Source organism: Canis lupus, chromosome 36 (genome assembly GCF_003254725.2).
Source record: "Canis lupus dingo isolate Sandy chromosome 36, ASM325472v2, whole genome shotgun sequence".
Taxonomy (NCBI): domain Eukaryota; kingdom Metazoa; phylum Chordata; class Mammalia; order Carnivora; family Canidae; genus Canis; species Canis lupus.
In genome coordinates this window covers 20,628,616-20,655,127 of record NC_064278.1, presented here as the reverse complement: position 1 = coordinate 20,655,127, position 26,512 = coordinate 20,628,616, and the positions used below count along the sequence as shown (strand labels likewise).

At 41.0% G+C, this 26,512-nt stretch overlaps 1 long non-coding RNA gene across 1 annotated transcript in view; it reads left to right on the top strand.

The window, feature by feature from the left end:
• LOC112668157 (uncharacterized) overlaps positions 1 to 3,434 on the top strand; it is a 28,475-nt gene extending 25,041 nt beyond the window's left edge. Inside the window, exon 5 of the long non-coding RNA XR_007408544.1 lies at positions 3,184 to 3,434. This is a non-coding gene — a long non-coding RNA (uncharacterized LOC112668157). The remainder of the gene's footprint in view (positions 1 to 3,183) is intronic.
• Positions 3,435 to 26,512: the final 23,078 nt, after the last annotated feature.

Here is a 26,512-nt window from a genome sequence, read left to right as displayed (position 1 = left end):
CAAAGGATCGCGGTCATGGTGACATAGACACCTCTGAAGTCTTCTGGAGAGGGGACAGTTCAACTGCCTTTCTTCTTCTTCCTTTTCTTCCTTGTTTAAACTCATAGATGATTCTCCCCTACCCCCACCATCACCTCTGATGCCTGACGCCCCACACGTCTTTTGGAGAAAGTACTGTGGTTATTAGTTACTAGTTTGGATACAAAAAAGAAAATTAAACTGATTATTATGACCTGTCTCTTCCCCTTGGAAATTTTGCTTTTAGATGCTAGTAATGTTCTCTCAACTGTAAAATGGATATTTGGGGAGGATTTAATGAGACAATCCGGTAAAGATCTTAATCAGTGTTGGCTATTCTTGTCTTCTTGGGGATCCTATGAGTTATCCTGGTTTTCATGTAGTTCTTCACAACAGCCTGCAGGTCCTATGTCCAACATGGCAATTCTTCCTTGACTTCCAACTTCCAAGGATTCTTGGGAGTTTTGAGTACCATATTTCATTATGGTACCCTCCAATAGACACTTACACCATTCAGTGTAGTGCTCTTTTAGCAAAGAGTTTCGAGTTGGAGATTTTCTCTAAGAGAAAAGAACTCAAGCTTGTACTAGAGTTTGGTAAAACTATTTGCACAATGCATGATCAGTTCGAGAGGAATGTGGAAATATATATCAAGATGCATAAAAATGCTCAACTTTTAAACCCAGTCATTATCTTTCATCTCTGGGAATCGTTTCTGAGAAAATCATCTAGAATGTAAGAAAAATATGATTATAAATATATTAACCACAATATGATTTAAAGTATCTTAAAACTGATAACAACCTAAGTATCTACCAAAAGAGTTGTGGTTAATTCATACTGGCATATCGAATCAAGGGTGCGTTAGCAGCTCAATTCTGGGGGCCCACTGGGAATTTTCAGAAAGATTCTGCAATGGTATTCACCCCAGAGGAAGGTTTGAAATAACAAACTTAATAGAGTCTTTCTAATACAGCCTTCTCTTGAAAGGGGATTATTTTCAGGCATCTGGGTGGCTCCATTGGCTAAGCGCACAACTCTTGGTTTGGGCTCAAGTCGTGATCTAAGGGTCATGAAATGGAGCCCCACCCTCAGGCTCCGCTCAGTGTAGAGTTGGCTTAAGATTCTCTCTCTCTCCCTCTGCCCTTCACCCCCTCACCCTCTCCCTGTGCCCTTCACCCCACTCTCATGCTCATGCTCATGCTCTATCTCTTTCTGAAACAAACCAATAAATCTTTTTAGAAAGGGTGCTATTTTCAAAAGGGCCAGCCAATTTCGCTCTCCAAGCATGAGCATAATGTGCGATCACTCTTTGACTGTAGCTACCAAACCCCGGTAGCACAGGAACAACAGCCTCGTGCTTCCTAATAAGTGATTCATGTAAGCACCATTTAGTGAGGCTGCAGGGTATGCTTTTATTCAATTTACAAATTTACATGCAGGATTTCATTTGATCCTCACAAAAATCCAATGAGGTATTATTATCCCATTTTACAGATAGAGAACTAAGTTCCAAAGCTGGGCAACTGAGCTGTCTGACTCGAAAGCCAGTCATGGAATTGTCCTGCAAATTAGGTGACATTGTGTGTGTGAAGCCATAGTAACCTCTCAATACATAGCCGCTGTTAGTTTTATAAACCACTATGCAATATTGTTTCTAGCAGGGTTAAACAGTCCAATCTTATAAAATAAAAAGGAATTTTTGGTCTGAAACAGAAAACAGTAATAGTGTATGGACAAGTTCCCGAAGACTAGTTTGGCCAGTACCTTTAGCAAGCATAGCCTTTTAGTAATTAAAACTATTCCGGGCAGCCCCGGTGGCTCAGCTCCGCCTTCGGCCTGGGGTGTGATCCTGGAGACCCAGGATCGAGTCCCACGTCAGGCTCCCTGCATGGAGCCTGCTTCTCCCTCTGCCTGTGTCTCTGCCTCTCTCTCTCTCTCTCTCTCTCTCTCTCTCTCTCTCTGTGTGTGTCTCTCATGAATAAATAAATAAAATATATTTTTAAAAAAACTCCTATTCCGTCTGCCACTTTAGTGCCAGCTCCTTGCCAACTTGGAGATAAAGGTAAACAATGCTTTTGGTCAATGGGGTTCTGCAGTATTGGTCATGGGAGGGCCTTCCGCAACAATGGACAACCAGACCAACTTATTCTTAGGAAATCATGCTAAGACGCTTTAGAAACAGGGAGAAAGGGAGGGAGATGGCTGAGAGTACACAAGAGCATGAGTAAAGTTGCTGTGAGTAAGTACTCCTAGCAAATGAGTTCATCAGTACAGATGTATGAACCGTCATTTGACAAAATTAAATGAGGCAAATATTTAATGGTGTTAGGTTGGAGCAATCCAACTAAATGATTGCTTTTCTCGGAGTAAGAGTGTTCTTAAAAACAGTCTTTCCACATAGCAAATGAAACTATCCCTCAGTGAGCACGTTCACCTTTTATTACATTCAAAACTTATTTTGAAAAAGCCTGAAGAAGCATGCTGAGCCAAGTCCCTCATTCTACTTCACATCCAATTATTGCTCCATGGCCTCTCCGGCCAGGTCACCCTGGCGTCCCACTAGGTGTGCGAGCAGCCACCAGCTAGGTCAGCCCCGAGAGATGGGGAGAGGCTGGCCTCTTGCAGGCTTCTGGAAGCACTCCCACTGAGCTGGTGTGCAGCGCTGGGCAAGGCCATGCCCATTTCTAGAGGAAACCCCAGCGTGTGAGAAAGTCCCGGCCTTGTTCTGACCATCGCGAAGGCTCTGCTCTAGTAAGTGGAGTACAGGTAGTCCCTGCTTTCCGAAAGTTCATGTTATGCCACTTTGCTTTTATGAAACACCTAATTAGTAGCTGCTCTTGCTAACTCAAATCTGATGAGGATTTGGATTTTTTGGGGAAAAAAAGCCAAAAGCACAAGTAGCAGCAGGAGCAGCCCCAGCTCGCTCCTTCCCCAGGACCACGCTCGGCATCTCAGGCCCAGCCGCTGCAGCTCTGAACCGTGTCTGAGAGCATCTGTGCTTTATCTCAATTTATTTTGTGCATCCATTAGCAAGATGTGTCCTAAGGTATGAGAAAAGCCTACAAGAGGTTATTTTGGGGGGCTGGGAATGCTCAACAATTTTTCCATATTAATTAATGGTAATTGCTTCTTGCTTTATTTCTATCGCTTTGGCTTATGCAGGATTTCGTAGGAGTGCTCTCCCTGCAGACGGCGGGAAACCTGTACGTGCTTATGCCTTTGTGCACCATTTTTCTACTTCTACAAGTTACAGGACAGATTTTCCTTACCTGAACTTGAAATAACCATTATTTTGCCTCTCCTCTCCATTTCTGCTATTTGTTTTTGGCTGTTTTTCTGAAATGAGAATAATGGCAAGAAATAAAAAAAGAAGTATCGTTCAAGCTTTTTTTTTTTTTTTTAATGCTAGGGTTTACTTAAAAGAGGTGTTTATAAAACAGGTAAAGTTCAGCTTGCTGGCCTCTTTGGTGTAGAAGGTGAAAACTATGGAAGAAGGCCAACATGCTAACTGATGCCTGAGAAAAACTGCATCCCCACCAGGAGCTTGGAAGGAAAGCCACGGAATGGAAGGCACAAAATAATTGCAAAACATCTCGGAAATCTTGTTCTGAGCCATATGATGAGCTATCCGTGTCTCTTCATGGATTGGTTTCTTGTTTTGTTTTGTTTGTTTTGTTTTGTTTTTAAGAAAAATGAGATGAGACACTTTTAATTTTCCCCTCCTCTGTAGTCTTGGAGGTTGTTTAATCTCAAGTGAACTCAATTCACATTTTCCTGGCAGTGTTAGCTATCAGCTCAAAGCATTTTACTCATTGCATCATACTGCCAGTCAGCAAGCAGGGACCTAATTAGCTCTTTGCTTTAATGGCAATAGTTAAATTTACATTATTAATTCAAATATTACAGACTCTGTGGACTTGGGCACATAGCTGACATAAAGATGTAAAATGAATAATAAGGTGCTGAAAAACACCAGAGTCATTATTCCCATCATGTTCAAACTTTGAGCTATAATGATATCAATTAAAACTCTAATCCTGGCAAAAAAAAAATATTTTAAAAAAAAGCAAAAAGCTTTGCCGGGTCCCTTTTGTTATAAAAGCTGCAATTATATTTAAATGTTGGGCTGAAGTATTCAAGTTATACTTTGCAAAATACAATGGTCGCATAAGTCAAGAGGCATAATTACAGTTCTGATTATATTTTTGCTTTTAAAAAATTCCCAAACAGTAAAAATATAGTGAGTTTGTCAGCATCCTGTTGTGCATCCCTGGCTCTTCCTACGTCCTGAAACCCTGCAATCACTCTGCAGCGTCAAAACCTGTTTGGGTTGCAAGACAGATGGGACCTTCAAAATGAAATGTACCTATGACTGTTTGCTACTATATATATAAAATGTCTCATTTAGTCTCATCTGTGATTTTCCAAGAGGAAAATGTTTCCTGGAGCAATTTATCTCAGTCCTACAGGTTTGTATCACTGAATGACCATCTGAAAAGCAGGACCCGAGTCTTTTCTTAAAGGGAAACTGCATGTGTTGGGGATGTTTCTCCATGCAGTAGTGGAACAGTATTGAATACCATTCAAACAAATGAAATCCACCATATGAAATAACTGAAAATTATGAACTTCAAAATTCTCATTTGGTGTATGAACCCTTTCATTGGAGTTCCTAAAATATTTCTTACTGCATTTGGGGGAACAAAACAACTGGTAGAAAAAAATAGACAAAAAATGTTCTTCATTTTAGTGCCAGATTGAGCTTTTTGGCGTCCGTGCTATCTCATCAGCTCTTCCCAGAGTAAACCAGTTCTGTAGTTCTTTGACGTGAGCTCCCTCCCCGGCCAAAGCAGCCCTCTCCTTCTGCAGGGCTGCAAGCCCAGCTGCAAAACCTCCTGAATCCCCTGGCTCCAATCCTTCTTTTATGGCTATTATTATTATTTTACCTTTGATTGAAGATTCTAATTTCCCCTTTCAAATAGGTTCCTTGTGGTCAGGCTCTGTGTCTGATTATGCCTATTATTTGGGAGGAGATCCATGATGTTGACTGAATGAGCTACAAATGAACTAGCTAGAGAAGGGTGATGTAATGGCTCACCCACCCAGTTTAAAGTCACTTTTCCTTTGGATACATAATATGCATTATTCTAATTTTAAAAGATAGCCATGATTTCTTTTATTTATTATTATTTATTTATTTATTTGAATCAAAAGATTTGGGTTCACACTCAATTTGTTCATCAATGGAGTGACCATGGCCTAGTCATGGGCTGTATCCAAGGTTCAGCTTCTTTAGCACCAAAATGGAGATCATAGCCACCTCCTGGCCAGGATGACATAAACAAGCACCCTATAGTATTTTCGTAAAACTAAATGACAGAGGGGGTGGTGTAAATAACAAGGCATATACCACCCCTTTGTGAACTGAAAATTGCAAATAAAAGTGTAAGGGATTCTGACGGCCAGTAAATGCAATTGAACTGTGTTTCATGCAACACAGCATGGTAGCAAGGTGTAAGGGGTCAGTCTTCAAAGAGGACAAACTGTATTAGAGGAGTGTCTAGTAATTTTTAAAAATCAGTACTGTCTGTGGATGGGAGTTTAGGGTAGTAGTTAAAGGTACAGACTCTGGAGCTTGAATTCTTGGGGCTCAAAGTTTAGAATACTAGTAGTGTCTGCCTTTAGCATCCTTGTGAGGATAATTTACATAGAGTCCTCAGCTTAGTTCTTGGCCTTTTGTGAGCCTTCAGTAAGTGTTAGCTATTATCAAAGAATCAAACTGTATAAAATTCAAACTAGTCATCTGCATGTATAGAAAGGCTTCATATTACTTTTTAAACAATTGTATGCATTTTCCCCTTTCCAAAAAATAAGAGCTCTCCCTTCTATTCTTTTTATTTTTTAAAGATTTTATTTATTTATTCATGAGAGACACAGAGAGACAGGCAGAGACATAAGCAGAGGGAGAAGCAGGCTTCCTGATGGGAGCCTGATGCGGGACTCGATCCCAGGACCCTGGTATCATGCCCTGAGCTGAAGGCAGACGCTCAACCACTGAGCCATACAGGCGCCCCCTCCCTTCTATTTTTGAAAGAAACTTGTAGTAGAGAGCAAGCTGCCCACAGAGGTCCTAACTCCATGTCCTCTGAATGAATGGATGAATGAATCCAGGTCAGTTTCTAGAATCGGAGCTTCAAAATTGATGGACAGAATGTGTCAACAGGAGCCAGGGAAAGTGTCTCAGTTCATTGGTTACATGGTAGAGAGGTGATTCTGTGTCTACTGGACTGTCCAAGCCACTGAGGGTGCCATCTCAAGCCAAGTAGACACTTCGGGTAACACATCTGAAGAGTCCTGTCCAATAGTAACAGTAAGAGCGAGCATGCGTGATGGTTTACAGTGTTCCAAGTACCACGCTAGGAGCCTTACGTGCATTATCTTACTTCATCTTCTGTAGCCTCCTGACTTGCTACAATGCTAGCTCTCATTTTATAGAGGCTCTCGGAGGTGAAATTAATTTGATCAAAGTCGAACAGTGAAGGATGGTAACCCTAGGACTTGAACTCAGATCGTTGGGCTGACTATATAATATTGCCGCTGTGGAAGTGCTTAGGGATAGAGAACCTCAAGATTTTAGAACTCCTGAGACCATGCTGTAGGTACTAAAATTTTGAGGTGCTCAAATTTTGAGACTTACCTGGAAGTAAGTCTCAACTAAAAGTGATTCTCCAGGTTGTTAACTCAGGAGCCCTATTTTTGAGCCAAAGTCAACTCCAAATCCTGTGAAACCAGCCTCCACTGAATTAAAAAGCTGACACAGCCCAGTGGGGCCAAAGGTTCCCCTCTTTCCTCCTGTCCTCATCATCTGCCAGCTGCTGTACTTCCAATGTGTTAAAACTCATGGGGCAGAGAATGCTTAGCAAATTAATAGAAGAAAAAACCTGACTTTCCTAGCTCATAAAAGGTTGATACCTTCCAGCCATGCTACTGAACAGAATGGGATTTATGCTGTAACTTTCTTCCCAGATGGGAAAGTGCTTTACAAATAATGGAACTAATGCAATTTATTCCTAGTGAGTAAATTTGTCACCGTGGATGTTGTATTAACTCTCTAAGGCCAATTCAATTGGGGATTCAATAAATAAGCCCTTTCAGCCTACCCCGCGATGCCCCACCGGTTAGAAGGAGTCCTAGATAAATAGCAATTTGATCCTTTGCCACCTTGAATTCTCTAATCCTTGAAACATGCTTTTGAGAAATGTGGGAAGGATTAATGCCTCCATTCTCCTGCTGGAGAAGCTGAGGAACACGTGCAGCAAGGAATGAATCAGGAGATCTCAGATCTCGTTCAGTCCTCTGACTGTCTAAAGTGCTCATTTGGCGAGCATCTTCTAGGCCTGTTCTTGGGTCATGATTTTCAAAGTGCTCAGCAAAACCGTGCTCGAAAGACACTTCTCGGATTCAGGCACAGTTGTCTGGCCACCCCTCAGCTGGATTTGAAGCCACCTCCTTGGGGATTGTGCTCCCACGAGCTTCTGCTTAAATCCGGCCCTAAGCCCTTCCAAAGGGGTTCCTTCTTTGAAGGGGCACCGCTCTGTGCATTATGTTCTGGATGCTTCCTTCACGCTAAAGCTGAAGGTCATTGTTTATTGAGCCAAAGTTGGCACCGAGAATGGAAACGAATGGGAAAAGGATGTGTACTTGAATGCACGCCGTGTTATTTATGCCCACGGACCATGGCACGTAGCACGCATAAAGGAGTTCTGATTTATTTATTTATTTTCGTGAACTCAGGTCGTCCTTCACGAAAATGAATAAGCATAGCACGAAATGGGATTTGGGGAAAGAGGGAAACCTGTAGTGGAGAGCAATGCATGGGACCCACCGTGCTGCAGCGCAACTCTCTGAACAGAATTCCTTTGGAAAAGTGAAACTCCGTGCACCTGGCTTTCCCCAGGCCGATGGGATGGGAAATGCTGACGGCTGGGAAAGCAAAGCAAACCTGAGCTAAGGGGACTCCGTGCCTTACAGCCTGATGGATAATAATTCTGTAGCTGTGCCATTCAAGAGTCCCCGTAATGCTCCTTAATTCCGGTGTATCCTACGTGGGATTTAAAATGTCTTGAGGGATTTGCGGGAAACCCTGTTTTATTTGTTCCAAGCAAGCATCGTCTTATTTTGTTTTAAATAAAGAAGATGGAGCAGAATTGAGAGGGTTGTTTTTTTTTTTTTTTTCCACCTAAATAAATAAGAAGGTCCATTTTACCACGAGCACTCATTTGGCACCGTGTTTCCCTTGTTAGTAGCTGGTATTGTTATTATTCACTGAGTGTTTTATTCTCATGATGTCACTGTGGGTAGCTTGGTATTTCTGGGCTTTTCCGGATTCTTTCCTGTGAGTAATTTGCCTTCTTTGGCTATTTGATAGATGGCATTGTATGAAAAAAAAAGTATTAAAATACTCCAACGAACAATGTACATGCCCATTGTGAACTCTACATTAAAGTGGTCTAGAAGCGTGTTGGGAATATAGAGGTTTGGTTCATTTGCTTTTTCCAGCTTGCCTTTTTCTATTTTGCAAAACATGCTGAATGTACTGTTTGTCTTGATGCAGACTATGTTATTTATGAAAGGTCTGCATGGAGGAAGAAAACATAGGAGGTATTGTTCAAAGAATCATTAAGGAGACATTATTTGAGATAATAATGTAATTAGACTCCTTAGAGGGAAATGTAAGTATTTGTATTTTTAGCTTTTATGTAGGAGTGTAGCGGTGGCTAATTAAGGGAAAAGTTAGCTAATTCATAATGCTTAAATTCAGTGTTAAGCCTGATAATAGACCTGAAATTTCAAAAACCAAAACAGCACCGGCACTGGCTCAAAAGTGGTTCTTTAATTCGGGGTCAGAAGAAACACTGTTTATAGTAACCAAAATTCTAATTTTATAGAGCCATCTCGATCTGAAAAGGAGTCAAAGGCAAACGAAAATTCTCTACAAATCTGCCATGTTCAAAGTATCCACTTCAAAAGAGAACTTTTTTTTTTATTTCCAATTTATCCCAACAAAAATTCTCTTGGGCTTTTATTTCAAAAGATGAAAAATGAGCCATGGCAGTCAATAGTGTATGGTGACTATTTATCTGTTTACACCTATCCATGTGATTGCTAAGAAAACCAGATTAGACTTTGAATGTGATATGAAGAATGTACGCTATTCACAAGCCCATATTCCTCAGAGGAGAAATAGGTTAAAAACTCCAAATTAAGTTTTAGAAACTATACATCTCATTTTGGGGAACAATAACTCAAAGCCTGATTTTTTTCAGGGAGAACACAGATGCCCAATTTTTAAGTAAACGTATCATATCGCAAATGAATTCGCGGTGTATAATTTATCTCAACAACAAAAAAATCACACAGCGAATTGTTTAATGATGTCCACATTTTAATTTACATGACGGGTGTCTCTCTGAACAATTCCTATACATCTGCTTTTGATTAATTGAGGGCTATCATAAAGGCACCAGAGAAGCCTTTTATGATAGCCTTCTTTGGCAAATACCTTTACAAAGCAAAGGGCACTTTATCAAATTAATAATAGCCCCGAATCGGTCCCATTTTCAGTTTCTGATTTTTTCATAGACTACATTTCTTTAAGAGGGTGTGCACCTGTAGGAAATTTTATACGGCAGGCAGCTACACTGCCATAACCAGAAACCAAATTCATTTTCAGAGGAAAGTAGGAAATACACAATGGCATACGTGCCTCTTTTACGGCCACATCTGCACAGCTCAGGGAAAAGTTTGCAGATATGTCTGCTGATCACATTACAGGGCTGTTATGAGAGAATAAAGTTGCACCTTTGATGGGCCATTGCAGCTGAGTTAGAGGTCCCCAGTTATTAGAAGTTTTGCATGTCACAGAGCGGAGCAGATTGGAGACCCAGACATACTTTCTGCAACTCGCTGAATTTTTGGTCATTTCCATCAAATATCAATGGACCTGTTAAATAGAGATGAAACACACACACACACACACACACACTCATGCACATGCACACACAAATACACACTAGTGATAAAGATGACTAGCTTATTTCTGACTTTCACCTCCGTGATAGAAAGTCCCTTTGTGCTCACACAGTGCCTTCAGGACACCAGCTGAGAACAAAGCTGCTTTCAGAAGCAGTAAGTGATCTCATGCTATTAATGTCCAGGTGATGTGTGAAGCCCATTATCACATCACTAATGTGGCAGCAGACATTTCCTGGCCAACCCAAGGTAGCTCAAATGTTTGTGAAACGTGGAACTGGAAAAGGTAGTCCTAAGAAACTCTTTATTTTTTTTTACTAGCACCCCTAAATGCTAGGCAAAAATCAAAAACCTAATCATTTATACATTAGAAAAAAAAGAAAGATAATATTGAACTTCACATACAAGATTCCAGGAGACATTGAACAAAAACAATTTGTAGGATTTCATTGAAGGGTTTTGGTAAAGCGTTTGTGTTCCACATGTAGCGTGTGGCATGTTATCAGACAAAGCAGGGTGAAAAGCTATTAATGTAAAAAATGAGAAATTCCAGTTCATTGTCAGAACACATAGAGTGGACAGGAATCATCCCTAACTGTCCATTGTTCTCTTGAGGACATCTCACTGCACACTGGGGGCCACCTATGTGGACTCCAGTCAGGCAGTGTGCACCGTAAAATTAATGTAAGTTGTGAGCAGGAGAATCAGCTCCCAGAAATAGCAGGCATACTGAAACACAGAGATAAATAGCAAGGCTAAAAACAGAATCTGCAATATGATTAAAAATAACAACCACTACCTAATTATCAGGAGACATTGGAAAATAGTGTGCACATTCTTGTTTAACATTTTGTTAACAATGTCAAGTCCATGTTACCCGGAACTGTCCTTTCTTTTCTGAATAAAGAACCCACCTCAAATAAATGGAAATTTATCAATTTTCCAGTTGGCAACACAGGACTATCCAACAAGTCTGTTTTTTTTTTTTTTTAATGAGATATGTTACTTTAAAAACAGTTAAGATTAGAATTCTAGGTAAAAATTTTAAGATCTAAAACGAATACAGTAAAATCAATATTGATTATTAGGAGTAAAAGTGCTAATTGAGGCTGTAAAATCTTTTAAGAACTAAGAGGAGAAAATTTCCAGTAAAACTACAATAAATTACTATTAAATAACCAGAATATTTGTGTAGAATTTAATGTCAGTACATCAGCCTCCCCGAATTTTTTTTTTAAAGTAGTGTATTACTGATTCAGTCCGGAAGACTATTCCAGTAATATTACAAGAGCAGTGTCACTTTGGCAAGTTACCTTTTCAACTTCTCTTGCATTATGTTCTAAAGAAACCTACTTTGAGATTTCTTATGCTTTTAAGAATTCATTTTTAATTATTGCTTTTTTTTTCTCTTTTTTTTTCTTTTTCTTTCTTTTCTTTTTGGCCTCAGGTCTTTCAGAGCTTAATGTCTACTGTGCTTACACTAAAGTGAAAGGAAAATGATTTTATTGAGAGACCACATTTTCATATTAAACATAACATTCTGACAGCTGATATTCTTGATGCCAATTTTAAAAGTGTAAAAAGGGCTCTATTCTTTACTGTGTTCTTATTAGATCTGACCCAAATTTTTAGTCAATTGCCTTGAATGGGCAAATGTTGGCAAGGTCCAAATCCCCGAGAAAAGCTGCTTTCATCAGGGCAGAAGCTGGTGCTGATTTCAGGTCAAAGAACCCCAACATTAAATCTGTATGTTAGCATTTAAACACTCCATTTAAGAACTTTTCATTCCAGAACACTCCGAGGGCTCCATCTAGGCTGAAATCCACAGTCTGGAGCAACATTTAAATGGCCTGTAATATATTATTATTCCCTCTAGAGGTGTAAGGAATTCTGGTCTTTCTCAACAGCTGCTTCTCTGTCTTATCCTCCCCTCCCACCCCCAAAATTCACATTTCTGGCTTTCTAGCTATATTTGAGGTTTTATCCATCTACCCAGAGAAAGCAAGAGGGGAACGGAGACGTTGTAAACTGAGCAACAGCCTGTTCCTCATCACCTTTATGGACTTATCCCTTCCAGCATCTTACGGGTGACACCAAGTGACAGTGGTGTTCAAGATTCCCGAAGGCCTCCGGAACACCGTGGGAAGTGCCCCAAGCTGACATCAAGCAGGTCTCACCTTCCTGGTTGGTCCCTATTGGTGTTCAAAGAGCCCATGGAAACAATAGAGTGAGCACAGACTCATAAAAACCATACCCAGCATCTACCTCAAAGAATAGCTCTTCAAATAGGGCCTTTTGCAGGTGAGAAAGCTGGGACTTAGAAAGTGAAGAATTAATGGAGAATTAGGACATATCTCCCGCCCTGATCTCCATCCCAGAGGTCTCTTTTCAGGACACAGGCCACCCAATGGTTTCTATGGGCACCTGCAGTTTTTGCTGGTTGGTTACTTCTAGGAAGTCTTTGGTGGAAACTGTTTAAGTGGCCCTAAGCATGCAGGCATCACAATCCCTTTTGATGTGAACTTTGAAATGGCTTCTTTACAAGTTTTCATGAACCCCAGTCTCTGAGGTCCTCTGAGGCAGTCCTGTCATCCAGAGCTCTGAAGCAGAGTTTCAAGGTAGGCAAACACCAATAATATAAGGCACATGCTCTAGACTTCCTAGGATCTGCACATAACCCCAGAATCCTTCAGACATTACAACTTACATAATTGTCAAGTTTCCTGCCATGAACGCGTATTATTTTTTTTTATTAAAAACGCTAAGTGTTATGCAAAAATATCACTACTGATAGTAACAACTGTTTGACATCCTTTTATAGTTTATGAAGACTTTCATATACTTATTTATCATATCTTCACAAAAACTTCACAAATATAGTATTAGTGTCCCTATTTTCTAGATGAGGAGAGTGAGGCTCAGAGGGATTAAGAGATTTGCCTCAAGATACTCAGCTGCCAGGAGGCAGAAGAGGAACACGAAACTTCAGTCTTCTGATCCTAAATCACAATGCCCTTTGACGTGAACTTTAAAAATGGCTTCTTTACAAGTTTTCATGAGCATTTTGATGAACCCCAGTCTCTGAGAAGCCCAGATGTGTTTTCCATCTACTGTCTGCTGCTTTCTAGTTCTTTTTTTAATATCCTTTTTTTTACTCTCTTTCAAATTTAATTTTGAGAAAATAAGGCCCTGAGGAGCCTAACTGTGGCCGGGAGACTCTTGAGGATTGGGAGCCAGGAAACCCACACTCAGGGAACCTGAGGCAGGGCTTGAAAGCTACATATAGGGGCACACGGGTGGCTCAGTGGTTGAGCATCTGCCTTTGGCTCAAGTGGTGGTCCTGGGGTCCTGTGATCAAGTCCCACATCGGGCTCCCTGCATGGAGCCTGCTTCTCCTTCTGCTTGTGTCTCTGCCTCTCTGTGTCTCTCATGAATAAATAAATAAAATCTTTAAAAAAAAGAAAGCAAGCTACATATATTTTGGGAACACATTTTTTTTAGGGACTTATGCAGTTTATCTGGACACTTTTTAAATTTTACCATCCTGTGAATTCATTATAACCCTTTTTACTCTAAGTATGCTTAACAAATGCAGTCATCCAAGGAAACAAATCAGTAACAACAACCAAGCAATTCAGGAATTTCCTTATTTCTAAGTTAATATTCAGTGTACTTCAGGTAACATCTTATCAGCTCTGCTCCAGGAGAGTCTTTGAATGCACAGCAATTTACGATGAGCTCTTGGAACAAAATCGGGAGCTGACGTGTCTGGGAGCTTGAAGTGAGCTACTCTGTGTTTTTGCCTCTCATTCCTTAAGGAAGCCTTTCACTCACAAGAATTGCGTGAAAGGGCCAGTTCGGAGTCCTTAGATTATCTGGAAGCACTGCCCACCACTACTTTAAATAACATTCAGCTGGGTCAGGACCATAGCACCAATGAGGAAAAACCCCAAAAGACTCTACTGTCCATCTTGGCTCCCTGCAGTGAGATTCTGGTGTACATATTTGTAATTCTCTAGCTTTTCTGGTTTTGTTTCTAGGGAGACCAGAAAACCTACAATATACATGCCTGCACACGTCTACGCGCGGACACACACATACACACGCAAGTGAAATAAAGATCACTTAGAAGTGGAATTCTGGCTCAGGCATCAACTCTGCCCCAGATTGTATCAAAGCTATAGTGGCATAATCCTTTAAACCATTATCTTCCTTTCTAGTTTATTTTTATGTTGTTTATTAAGCTTGTATACTTTTTATCATTTCTGTTTTGTTTTTCTGAGTATTCATACCTCCTAGCATATTTCTACTATGGTTCTCACTTCAGGCCATGGACATATTCGGTGACCTCAAGGCTTTTAAGTATAATTCAACATGCTGAATGAATTTCTTCTTTATTCAAAGTATTATAATGAGGATAAACGTGAAAGCACTTAACAGATTATAAAGCGATCTATCCATGCAAGATGATATAATCGCTAATTTAATGCATTGACTGAATTCATGTATTCATTGATTAAACAAATATTTATGTAGTGGCCATCGTGGAGCAGTACAGTGCCAAGTGTTTGACAAAGCCAGAGTTGCCACGTACTTGTAGTTTGTGGACAGTAACTCACCAGTGGGTAATATGCCTTTGAAATTGTTCCTGAATTACAAGGATAGCATACACAAAACCTTTCAGCTTTAAATTTGACTAAGGCTTTGTAAACACACCATTTTATTCAAAGTAAGAAAGTATTCGTTTCTTAGCCTCATCAGCTGCAAGAAATTTTACCTAGTAAACCAAGGCCAGGTCTACACAGTGCAAAATAATATAGCTATTTGGTAAGTGTTTGCTTAATTTTATCATGACAGAAAGCAAATTAAAATAACTTATGGCCTTAAGGGGATTTTTCTTCTTCTTTTCTCCTTTTCTTTTTATTTATGGTTGTTGTTAGTGGATGAGGTATTTTGAGAGGAGAGGGTTACTGAATAATTATTTTGGTGAACTGCATTGGTCCATGGGCTGGGCATGCTCTAAATCTGTTTTGGGTTTTGATGTCCTTAAATCACTTTAGATTTTGTTATTTGGGTATCATTGTCACCTTTATCAAATTGAATAACTTCAACCTTACTTTATCAAGAACATGGGTTTCTCTGAATAGTACAGAGTTAAAAAAAGAGTCACAAAGATGGTGAGTGGAGAGAATCATTCTCTCTCTCCTATATTCAAGATCTACAGACAAATACTCATTTTGCAATTTCTGCTTGTGTTCTATATAATGTGCCTTTTGTGCCTCATGGTGCAAAAAAAAATGGGATATCATTTTTTAAAATAACAAACTCTTTAAAAGGAGTTTCAAGTTCCTTGAAACAAGTTTATCTTATTTTCTCTCTAGGGCACATAGTCTGAGTCTGTCCATGTTTGTTAAATAAACAAGTGAGTGAATGAATGAATGAACAAACCAACTACAAATAAGGGAAGCATGACCTTTTAAATACAATCTAATGAATAATAATAATAATGTTATTTTCCTCATATCTTGAGACACAGCACAATGCTTGAGCCACATTATACTTCCAATGAGTGTTTGGTGTGTGATGAATTCCACTGGCAAGTGCTTCCAACCTTTGTAAGCAAAAAAATAAAACAAAACAGAAGAAAAACAAAACAAAACAAAACAAAAAAACCTTAATCCTTTAGTCACACATTCATTCAGATTAAGAACACTGAAGCTCTGAGAGTATCCGGTAAATTACAGTTTCCAGAATGTGGCTGGTGGCATTATCTCCATTTGACATACTAGAAAACTGAGATCCAGAGACTGTAAATGATTTTCTCAGAATCTCCTAGCTAGTGATAGAACGTCAAATGACTGTCAATGCAATTTCTTACAAAGAGTTTTCTGTGACATCTCAATTTGCCAGTCTAGCTGTAGGCCTTTAGAAACCTCAGGCCTTGTACCTTGGACTGACGTAGGAGCTTCTAGAAACAGTGGGGCATTCCAGGATTCCGCTCTCGTGATATGGAATTGGGTGTTAAATCAGAAGCTGGGTCTTGGCAAATATTACTCTGAATTAGAGCAGTTGCACATATTTGTGAGTGAATGAATGATGATAATACTAGCAGCCTCCACCAAAGCTAGTTAACAAGGCTCCAGCCAGTACTAATCAACATGCGACCAGAATTTTAAAGAACATCAAGCACATATAAAGTCAGTCTGAGCTAAGAACAAAAGCTATACTAAGGTCATAAGGAGTGAGAATTTCGTGATGTTGCTCAGTGTACAGCAGTGATCTCCCAAAGGCAAGGCGATGCAAATATTTTTAGAAGTCCACAGCAAAATGAGAGAATTTTTTTAATTTAGTTTTTTAAAAAAATTTTTTAAGAATTTTTTTTTTGAGAAGACCATGTAGCGACCTTTTCCTAAAATTTGAATGTATGCAATCTGAAGGACTTTATTCTTAGATTATGATTTTATGCTGCGGTACTAAAATCTCCCTTTTTGTATGAAACAAGGATGTGAGACCACATGTATTCAATGTCTTTACTGGTCTCTAAGTGGGAGGGAGTTGGCAATTCTCTGTTAATCTTCAGTTTTTTTTCTGGAAACTTGGCTAGTTCATGAAAGGCCCGAGGTATGGTAACCAACGGACCACAGAAATTCACCTGTCGGCCTGCTTTCATGAAAGTAAATACAGCCTGGGACCTCGAGTCACTGTGACCCTCTATCACTCTCATGACTGCTTCCAACAAAGGTGTGGTGACACCTGGACCTTCCTCTCCTCCTGGTGTCTGCAACTTTCTGGGTGTGTTACTGACTGGTTTGAAGCCACTCCTATGCTGACACAGGCTGCATTTTCAACCAAGTTTTTCCTACTCCATGCTTCGTTGGATTCCCCCTTGATTAGAGAGAATTCAGAAACACTTGGTTCCCAAACCCAAAAAGCATCCCAATGCATTAGAGTCAGGGAAAGCAGAAGCAGGGCTTGTTTCAAACAACAGCCAAGGCTGCCTCCAACCTCCCACACACGGTCCTGCTTTTCATGATGGGATGCTAATTTGAAACCAGAAAGTCTATTTAGTCAAGAAATAGAAACTCTCCATGTGACACCAGGGCTGTTTAAGATCACACAGTCTATCTACTCTGAGCGCACACACATGGGGCTCTGAAATCATTAAAGAAAGATCACGCCGATTCTGGGCACCCCAGCTCTCTGAGCGTTCAAAAGCTTAGGTTGTCATGTGTTTTTGGCTGTTATTCATGCTGAGATCTTTCCATCTCTCTCCTTTTTTTTTTTAAGTTGGTCAGAGAAAATGGGTGGCGCTTTTCCTTAAAAGAACTTGAACAAAGGTTAGAAACTAGATAACATCTGTCAAAACCAAAAACCCTGTACTGTACTTGCTCACTGACAACTCTCTGGGCACTGTCAGAAAAACCAGCCTGGCTCTGGGGCAGCTTCCTCAGACCCCAAGGCTGGACAAGCCACGACACTGGGCTTTGAACCGATACACTCCTAATCCACAGAGCATGTAGTTACACAGCAACCTTAGTGAGAACTTTGCTTTAGCAGAGAAAGTCTGTGTGACAGCAGAGAGCTCGAGATCTGCTGAGCTGCTCATCTAAGAATGCCCCACACAGTCCTTCTGAGCCAGCTGATGTACAAAGCACTGGCCTGGTCTTCCCAAATCGGGGTAGAAGCCAACGAGGAAGGCTTATTTCCCAAACCCTTCACTTGACCTTCTCAAAGTAGCCTAAAAAACAAACAAAAGCAACAACAAAAAACCAGGGATTTGGAGGAAAAAAAACCACACGTTCAAGAGAATGTAGACTACCCAGATGTTGTCCATTAAGGTCCAGAACCGCTGATTCCAGCACACATCTGTGGTCCTAGAAGCCGCTGGTCGTCTATGTGTGCACAGGGAGAGGACCCAGAACCAGAAGCTCAGAGATTTGCCAGGATCCATTCCCATGAACAAATCTGAGGAGGGGCATCTACGCTGGTGTGAACATCAGATGGCATGCTAAAAAGAAAGTTCTGGACTCGGAATTGGTGAAGTTGGAATTCTGGTCCAAATTCTGCCATTAATTAGCAATGTGTCTTAGGCAAGTGATTTTGCCTCTTTGAGCCTTACTCCATCTCGTTATATGGAAAACAGAGATTAGACTAGAACATCCCCCACAGTCTCAAGCGTCTCTAACACTTTCTGATTCAAGTTATTGACCAGATATCAAGAGAGGATTGTTAAGGACTAGCATGGTTTTCAAGATAAAGTTACCTCAACATCCTCGATGCATAGTGATCACCTCGTATGGTAGACCGTGGGCCTAAGGGTCTGGGGCAAGTGGGCCCAAAAGCTGAAATCCAGTCTTGGCCTTGGAAGGGTGGGGACCTTCTGGTGTAGGGGATAGGACACACGCGTCAACTGCAATACAGGGCAACCCAGGCGAAGTGCCAAATGCTCAGCGCAGGTGCTACACAGAATTCCAGGGAAGGAAAGCTCTGCCAACATTTGGGGCAGAAGGAATAATTTTCAAGGAGAGGCAGAGCTTTAGCCAAATCTTCTCTGAAGGTAAGAAGCTAGATCGGACCACTTCTTAGGATCCTTAGAATCCTGAGATTAGAATGAATTAGCACCAATTAATGTTCGCTCATGCTACATAAAGACTCTGCCTCTAATAGGCATAGCTATAATTATTCATGCCATGAAAATTAGTAACATTTAAAGGACTTGTTTTTCTGGTACAGGTATTTCAGGATGGCTAATTACAAATTCCTTTGACTAATCATACCATATAGGCTAACTACCTTATAGGTGACTTAATAGCTAATTCTGGTTTAAATAATTGTCTAAAAATAAATTGAAGATGACTGCTGGAAACTATTGCTGCCAAACCACTGGGATTTCTTTCTTGAACTTCCAGGAACCATCTCTTCACCATTCGTCATTCTGGGTGGCACACGGGCAATTAAAAAGAACTACAACAATTATTTGGCCACTATAAAGAAGTCCTGTCTTGCCATACCACTGGCCTTTTCGCTTTTTAAACTGGTGGACAGGGAGGAGAGTAGACTTTGCAGTTCTGCCCTCATCAAGCAGCTTTGTTACGTTGGGCATGAAGAAATTCGGAAAAGACACAAACACCAGCTACCCCTGCTAAGTGACGAGGAGATGAGTGTGGCGCATCCCTCTGTTCCGTGTTCCCCAAACACCACAGTTCCCCAGGACACAAGGGGACTCCCGCTGGCAATGTTCAGGGTGGAATTTAAACTATGTCAAATTTAGAAATAGAAACAGGGACAAAAGGCTAATTTCACATAATTGGGCCATCCCGGGTTTGCAGCTCTGATAATGGTTGGATAGGGAAAGATTTTTAAAAAGATAAAAAGAAAGCAGGAGTAAAATGGGAAAATGCTTATTTAAAATTAATGTCACACCTCATTTTCAATTAGTCTCTCATGAACTTTGCCTCACTCCCACACCCCTGCTTGTATATGCTTAAACCTGCAGACAACCATAAAATTAGTTTACATAAAAACGCTAATTAACGTACACCGCTGGAGGATAACAAACCAATCTTTTCATCTATTTTTAAATTCTTATTGTGAATCCTTAAAATATGCCCCATTTTAAAGCATCACTGACTCAATTTTAAAACATTGCCAAAACCTGCTTTGCTAATCTGCAAGCTCGATAATTCTACCCCAAACCTCAGCATACTCAGCAACAATTTAATAGCAAATATCTCTAGTGGGACCTCATATTACTAAGATTCTATTACTTTTTATATTACACAAAAAGTGCTAGTGCACTCTAAAATATTATAAATAGCTCAGACCAGGCAATGCTTGTCAAAATATGTGAAAGTTTATTTTTTTGCACTCAGTAACCTGAGATTTTTATCTTGTGTATTTATAATCTCTAATGCGCCTCCCATAATTAGTGTGAAATGTAGATTACTAATCAACTCCCTAAAGTTTCTGGACATTTTATTTCTGTTAATATGATTACTAAGGGTGATAAGTTGTATGGTTAATAACCCAATCCTGCTACTAAATGCAAATTCTAAACATATCTTAAAATAATTGCATAGATGCCTAAAATGGGCTTCTTTAATTATATTCTTCTTAGACTGCTAAGCAGCCCTATTTTGATTAAAGGCATTTGTGTTTATGTTTCTTAAAGATTTTTAGTTTGAGGTTTCAGAGACAGCTATTCATCCAGATATTTACTTAATAGATGTTGTAATACATTTTAAATGACATATAAGAAGCATACATCCCCGTTTAACGAGTAATACTTCATACCTTGACAGAAGTCTCTGTAAAACCGTTCAGTTTCTGAAACGTTCAAGTTTTTTCATCATTAATATTAGTCCAACTGGAAGTATATCGGAGTATGTCCATCTCTAAATACAGAGATAGTGCCACACAGAAGGGATTTTGCAATGCGTGTATCTTTTCAGCAATTTCATGCTAGTTCAATTTTTAAATTGATCTTTACTCATTTATTTTGTGACCACGATGCTATTTATTTATTCGCAATAAATGCTGTTCGCATTGCAAATCAGTTTTTAATCAACAATTCGCACTCTTTCATAGAGATGAATTGCAAAATGCCACTTTCGTTGTAAAGTAGATCCACGACCCACGTTTGCACCAGGTGGGGATTGACATGCCTGCAGCACAGACATTTCGGTTTCCTGCGCTTCACAAAGTGGCCCTAAGGGTCACGGAATGACACTCTTTTGGGCCACCTCCCTGTCTCTCCTGTACCCTTCACTGTTTCTCTAGTGTGTTCTGTCCCTTTAAATTTCCTCTGCACACTAATAGCATGAACACTCTTCTTTTAAAAACATTTACAAGTTAAAAAAAAAAAAAAAAAAAACATCTACAAGGAGTTATAACTGTCACAGGAACCCAGACACCCCAGCCTGTTCTCCGTCTGTGGGCAGATTCAAGCTGCGAGGAGCGGCTCCTGGATGAGCCCTGACCCTACCCAGGAGGGCGAACTGGAAACCCCACATTTAACACACGAAGCACATCCTGAGCCACGGAGCTGTCTTGCTCACAGGGATGAAACTCTCCACCTCCCCAGCCAGGGAAGCATAAAGGGCCCTGGGTTCCCTGTGCAAGGGGGCAGCCCCACTGGCACGCCCTGGACTGTGTCCTGGAGTGGGATTGGTTCCATTGCAAGGCCAGGATGGTGCACTTGGTCTCTGATGCACGATGCAGGTGCCTGGAAGTGACAAATGTCAGAAGAGCTTTGGTGGGTTGACAAGCAGATGCTTTCCTATCAATTGCTCATACAAGTGATTCGGACAAACCCAGAACCCACTACTGTCCCCAAAAGGCATTTGTGCTGCAGATGTAGTAGTCGATAAGCTTAATGCCCAGTGGCTTGGAATCATCAAAATTCCAAGCTCCTCCTTTCACAGACGCAGAAAGTAAGACTCAGAAGAGGTTACATGATTTTCCAAAATTAGCTGGCTAGAACACTCCTGCTGGTCTTTATGGTTTTTATGGTTTTTGTTTTGTTTTGTTTTGTTTTTGTTTTTTTGTTTTTTTTTTTTGGTGGGGAGTGGAGATGGGCCTTCGCCAACTGTACTGTCTTTATAGCTACTAAGTAAACCAGAGCACAAGTGGTGACTGTCATGAGGTGGGCGGGGGCAGCGAGCCCCAGGGCATTCACCGCTGGTTCCAGAAGTCAGTGGGTAAAGAAGATGTGGTCTATACACAAGGGGATAGGACTCAGCCAGCAGAAGAGACGGATACCCACCATTTGCCTCAATGCAAATGGAACTGGAGGGTATTATGCTGAGTCAAGTAAGTCAATCGCAGAAGGACAACCATCATATGGTTTCACTCACACAGGGGATAAGAACTAGTGAAAGGGATTTTAAGGGAAAGGAGGGGTATCGAGTGGGAAAAATTCAAGAAGGAGACAAGCCACGGGAGACTCCTAACTCTGGGAAACATAGGGTTGCAGGAGGGGAGGTGGGTGGGGGGATGGGGTAACTGGGGGACAGGCACTAAGGAGGGCATAGGATGGGATGAGCACCGGGGGTTATACTATATGGTGGCAAATTGAATTTAAATTTTAAAAAAAAGTAAAAAAAAAAAAAAAAAAAAAGAAGTAAGTGGGGTGCCTTTCTCTTCTTGTCAGTGACGATATCTGCAGCCTAAACAAAGACCACGCAACTCCAGGTTAGCCTCCTCATGATGACAGTCTCTGAATTCTGACTCCAAAACAGAGGAACAGCCACGTAGCTATTGATCATTACTTGTGGGGAGAGTGAAGGGGTGGTGGGTGGACCAATGGGCAACCAATGCCTTCCAACTCCTCTCCATGCCTTACCGCCTCTGGGTCTCGCAACCTAGGATTCTTGCTCCAACGCTCCAAATCCTCTTGTCTGCCTCTGAAACTCCTCCAGAACACTTCCCCACTCTCCCAGGTGTGCTCCGGCTCCTCGACCCTCCCCAACCATGGTTATTACATAAAATAACTAGTTCGCTGGGCTTCTCAAATCTGCATTCCCACTTTTACCTGTGTGTGCGCCTCCATCCTTGTTACCTACGTAATCTTGAGTGTAAAGAATGCTCTTCTGTATTTCCAAGCTTCCATAACTAGAGCTGATGAACATTGTGACAATAACTAGAATAAACCAGTTGGCTATGTCACGGAAAGATTTTTTTGACATGGAGAGAGAGCGAGAGAGAGAGAGAGAGAGAGTAATCTTCCCTGTCCTGGTCCTCAGTGTCCGCCTCCCCCGCTCCGGGTAAATAGAGGGCACATTAAAATTATTAAAATTATCTCTTCATGCAAGTGGCATCAGTTGTGCTGGAAGATGTTCAAAAAACCTCCCTTCCGTAATGAAAGAGATTAGAATCTACTGTTCGTGTCAGAGGATATTTATGAACTTTTAGAGTCCTACTAATTATACCATGTATACAACTCTACATGAATGAACCAAGCTGTCAAAAATCCAAGACGACAATATAACTGGATAACAATCTGTTCACCTTTGGGTGACTCTTCGTAACTCTGGAAGTGACTCCCAACTCTCTTGACTGCCCCTACCCCAAAGCCTCATATGTGTCCGCCCCCAACGTGTTCCTTTGGTTAACCCGGTCAAATGTTAGATCAAGACCAGCCTGTGAGAAAGTTGGTTAGGATTTAAGCATTGATGCCAGAGATAGAAAAAAAAGAAAATGAAGACATTTTGGTGGTAAAAAGGCACTTGGCTTTCTGCCAGTGGCCAATTTCCCCATTCAATGATGCCACTGAGCCTTCCTTATTTCTCTCCTGTTGTTTTTCCGATTTTTTTCAGGAATTATATCAGTTCCAACAAAAGAATTCAAAATGCTAATGTCTGAAGGTTTTGTTTTTTTGTTTTTTGTTTTTTTTTTTAGGTCCTGAGATATAGGTGTTGCTTTGCAAGTCAATTCTCATCACCCGATCCCGGCTCACCAAGGGGAGATGCAGTGTTCCGCTAGTGTTTATAACAGCCAGAGAGAAAGAATACATTTTAGAAAGGCTGCATTATGACGTATTGAAAACTCGGGTAAAGTCCTCAAACCTTAACTTTTCAGAAAACCCAAATTCAGAGATCCAAGATTTGAGGGGTTCTGAAAAGATTTTGAGAGATAAGAAAATTTGACAGGTAAGAAAATTGACAACTGAAAAGGCAGGAAACATTAGCTCTCTGAGATTTTTAGAGATGAAAATGGGAAAGAGAAAGCAATAATTGGTGTCATTTTTAAAAGTAATCTTTTGTCTGCATAGATCGTATACAAAGCTGCATTATTATGTAAATATCAATGCCATGGATCTATTCAGGAAAATAACCATGCTAAGTTACAGACAATATCCAGTAATAGTGATTTTTCTTAAATACTACAGTCAGGTTTTTTTTTTTTTAAGATTTTATTTATTTATTCGTGAGAGACACAGAGACAGACAGACAGACAGACACAGACAGAGGGAGAAGCAGGCTCTATGCAAGGAGCCCAATGCGGGACTCGATCCCGGGTCCCCAGGATCACAACCCCTGGCCGAAGGCGGTGCTAACCACCAGGGCTGCCCCACTGTTAGCTTTTAAGGACCAATGTCTCAGCAGAGAAGGCGCCCACACCCCCTGACAACTTCGAGGTGGGACAAAACTGGGAGGGTGGATGAGGACATCGGGCTGCCGTTGGCCTTCTCTGAGGATCCTTCCTGGAGGAAGCAACCAAATTCTAGGAAATAAGCAGCCTGGATCTAGTTTTAGATCCATCTAGATCCTGGGTCCAGTTTTATTTTTATTTTTATTTTTTTGTGGGTCCAGTTTTAGATGCCATTCCGCGACCGTATGGTCTTGGGCAAGACATCCATTCTCTGGGTCTTGATTTTTATGAGCAAATTCAAAGCTTTAAAACCCGTAAACACTTCCTTCCAGCTCTGAAATGCTTTGAGTTCATTATGCAGAGCTAGGGAGTGATTGCATGATCTCCATGTGTGGCTCAGCGCAGACGTGAGGCCCAAACGCTGCAACCAGCTAGAGTTAAGAAGGCAGACAAGGGTTCAAGATTTAAGCATGTTGGGACAGCAGCTGAACACAGGAGGACCCCAGCTCCTGCATATTTCCTGCAGCCATTTTATTGATAGGAGAGGCTATATGGAAAGGAGTGCCATTTTTCCAGGCAAAATCAATAGAAACCAAGGTATCTGGCTCAAGAGTTTGAGAAGATTCAAGACGGGAGACCGGCAGGGTGAGGATGGCACTAATATGGGGCCAGATAAATACATAACCCAAGAGGTACGCATGAGTAGAAGGATCAGGCCAATAAGGCTGTGCCTCTGTCACCTACTACCAGCGTGGCCAGCAATTTTCCAACTTCTTTTAGCTCTGAAATCCTATTATGGCAGCCACTGTTGGTTGAAGGACCAACAGACATTCCCTTCATCCCCTGCTTCCTCTCAAGCCAGCATGAGCTCCAGGTGGACAAAGTTCCTTCTCAGATCCAAAGTCTGAAGTTGAAAAATCCCATTCAGGTGTTACACCCAAGTGCCTAACCCAACACCCAGGCGGGGACTGTAGTGTCTCACCAGCGCCACTACTACCTAGACACAGATTACACAGCCAGCCTTCCAAGAGAGGTAGCCCTGATTTAGGTGCCAGGTAAATCAGTACCCCATAACTGCATTTCTGCTCATCGTTTCAATACAGAAGTGTCAGAGAAAGGGGACATGAGATCCACCTGGAGGGGGAGGACAGAAGAGGACGCAGCGAACCATGCACTCCTACCTCCTTCGTGAGAGGATGAGCCTCGGGGAGCACTTTCCAGCTAGAGAGAAGCCCTGCTGGGCCAGCAGCCTGGGGATGGCAGGGCCCATTTGTTGATGGTCTTTGTTTGCTTGCTCACTTTTTCATGAAAAAAAAAAAAAAAAGGTGGTATTCTTTTACAATTTCTATGTTTTTGAGGTGTTTCAGCATTAAAAATGATCACTTTCATTGTTAGGAAATGAACCAGAGATCTCTTAATAATAGTGCAAAATTTGAATTTGAGAACTACTGTTCCTAAGAATATATGAATTTCTCTTAAAACATGATATATAAAGTAATAATGTGAGCGGGCATATATATATTTTAAAGGAACCGGGAGTTAGCATAGTACTTCAGAGAAAAAAATTGTGAATATTGATTTTTTTTTTCCTAATGACATATTACCTGGGAATCACAGCCAAGGTAGGACTATTTAGACTACTTTATCCTTAACCTTTCTCCATATGTAAATTCACAGACATCAGACTGTAAAATATACTTGCTACACCTCTGAAGGGACCTGAAGACTGGTACAAGCTCTTGTTCTGAAACATGAGTGGTTCTATCTTATTTCCAAAGCCCTCCAAATGTTCTTGGGATAGCCAGTCAGCAGTCCGGCCATATTTACAGATCATAAAGTCTTCCTGTGTCTAAAAACAGACTCTCCCCTAGTCTTGCTTAGTGAAACTCCCTTTCTTCTGCTCTGTCCAATGAGGTGGAGAAGGCCAGTTGGCATTCTCCAAAGTTCCACCTAATTGCCTGGAGGTTAATTTTGTCTCTCCTCAGCCTTCTCTTCTTCAGATTAAATAACGCACCTCCTTTGCTCGTGTACATAGTCTCCAAGCCCTGTCATCATTTTCCTCTTTCTATACATGGATTCTATGCAATTTTCATACATATGTTTTAAGTTACAGACCTAAAGTGTAACTTTCTTTTTTTTTTTTTTTTTTAATTTTTACTTATTTATGATAGTCACAGAGAGAGAGAGAGAGAGAGAGAGAGAGAGGCAGAGACACAGGCAGAGGGAGAAGCAGGCTCCATGCACCGGGAGCCCGACGTGGGATTCGATCTTGGGTCTCCAGGATCGCGCCCTGGGCCAAAGGCAGGCGCCAAACCGCTGCGCCACCCAGGGATCCCTAAAGTGTAACTTTCAAGTAAGAACCCAACCT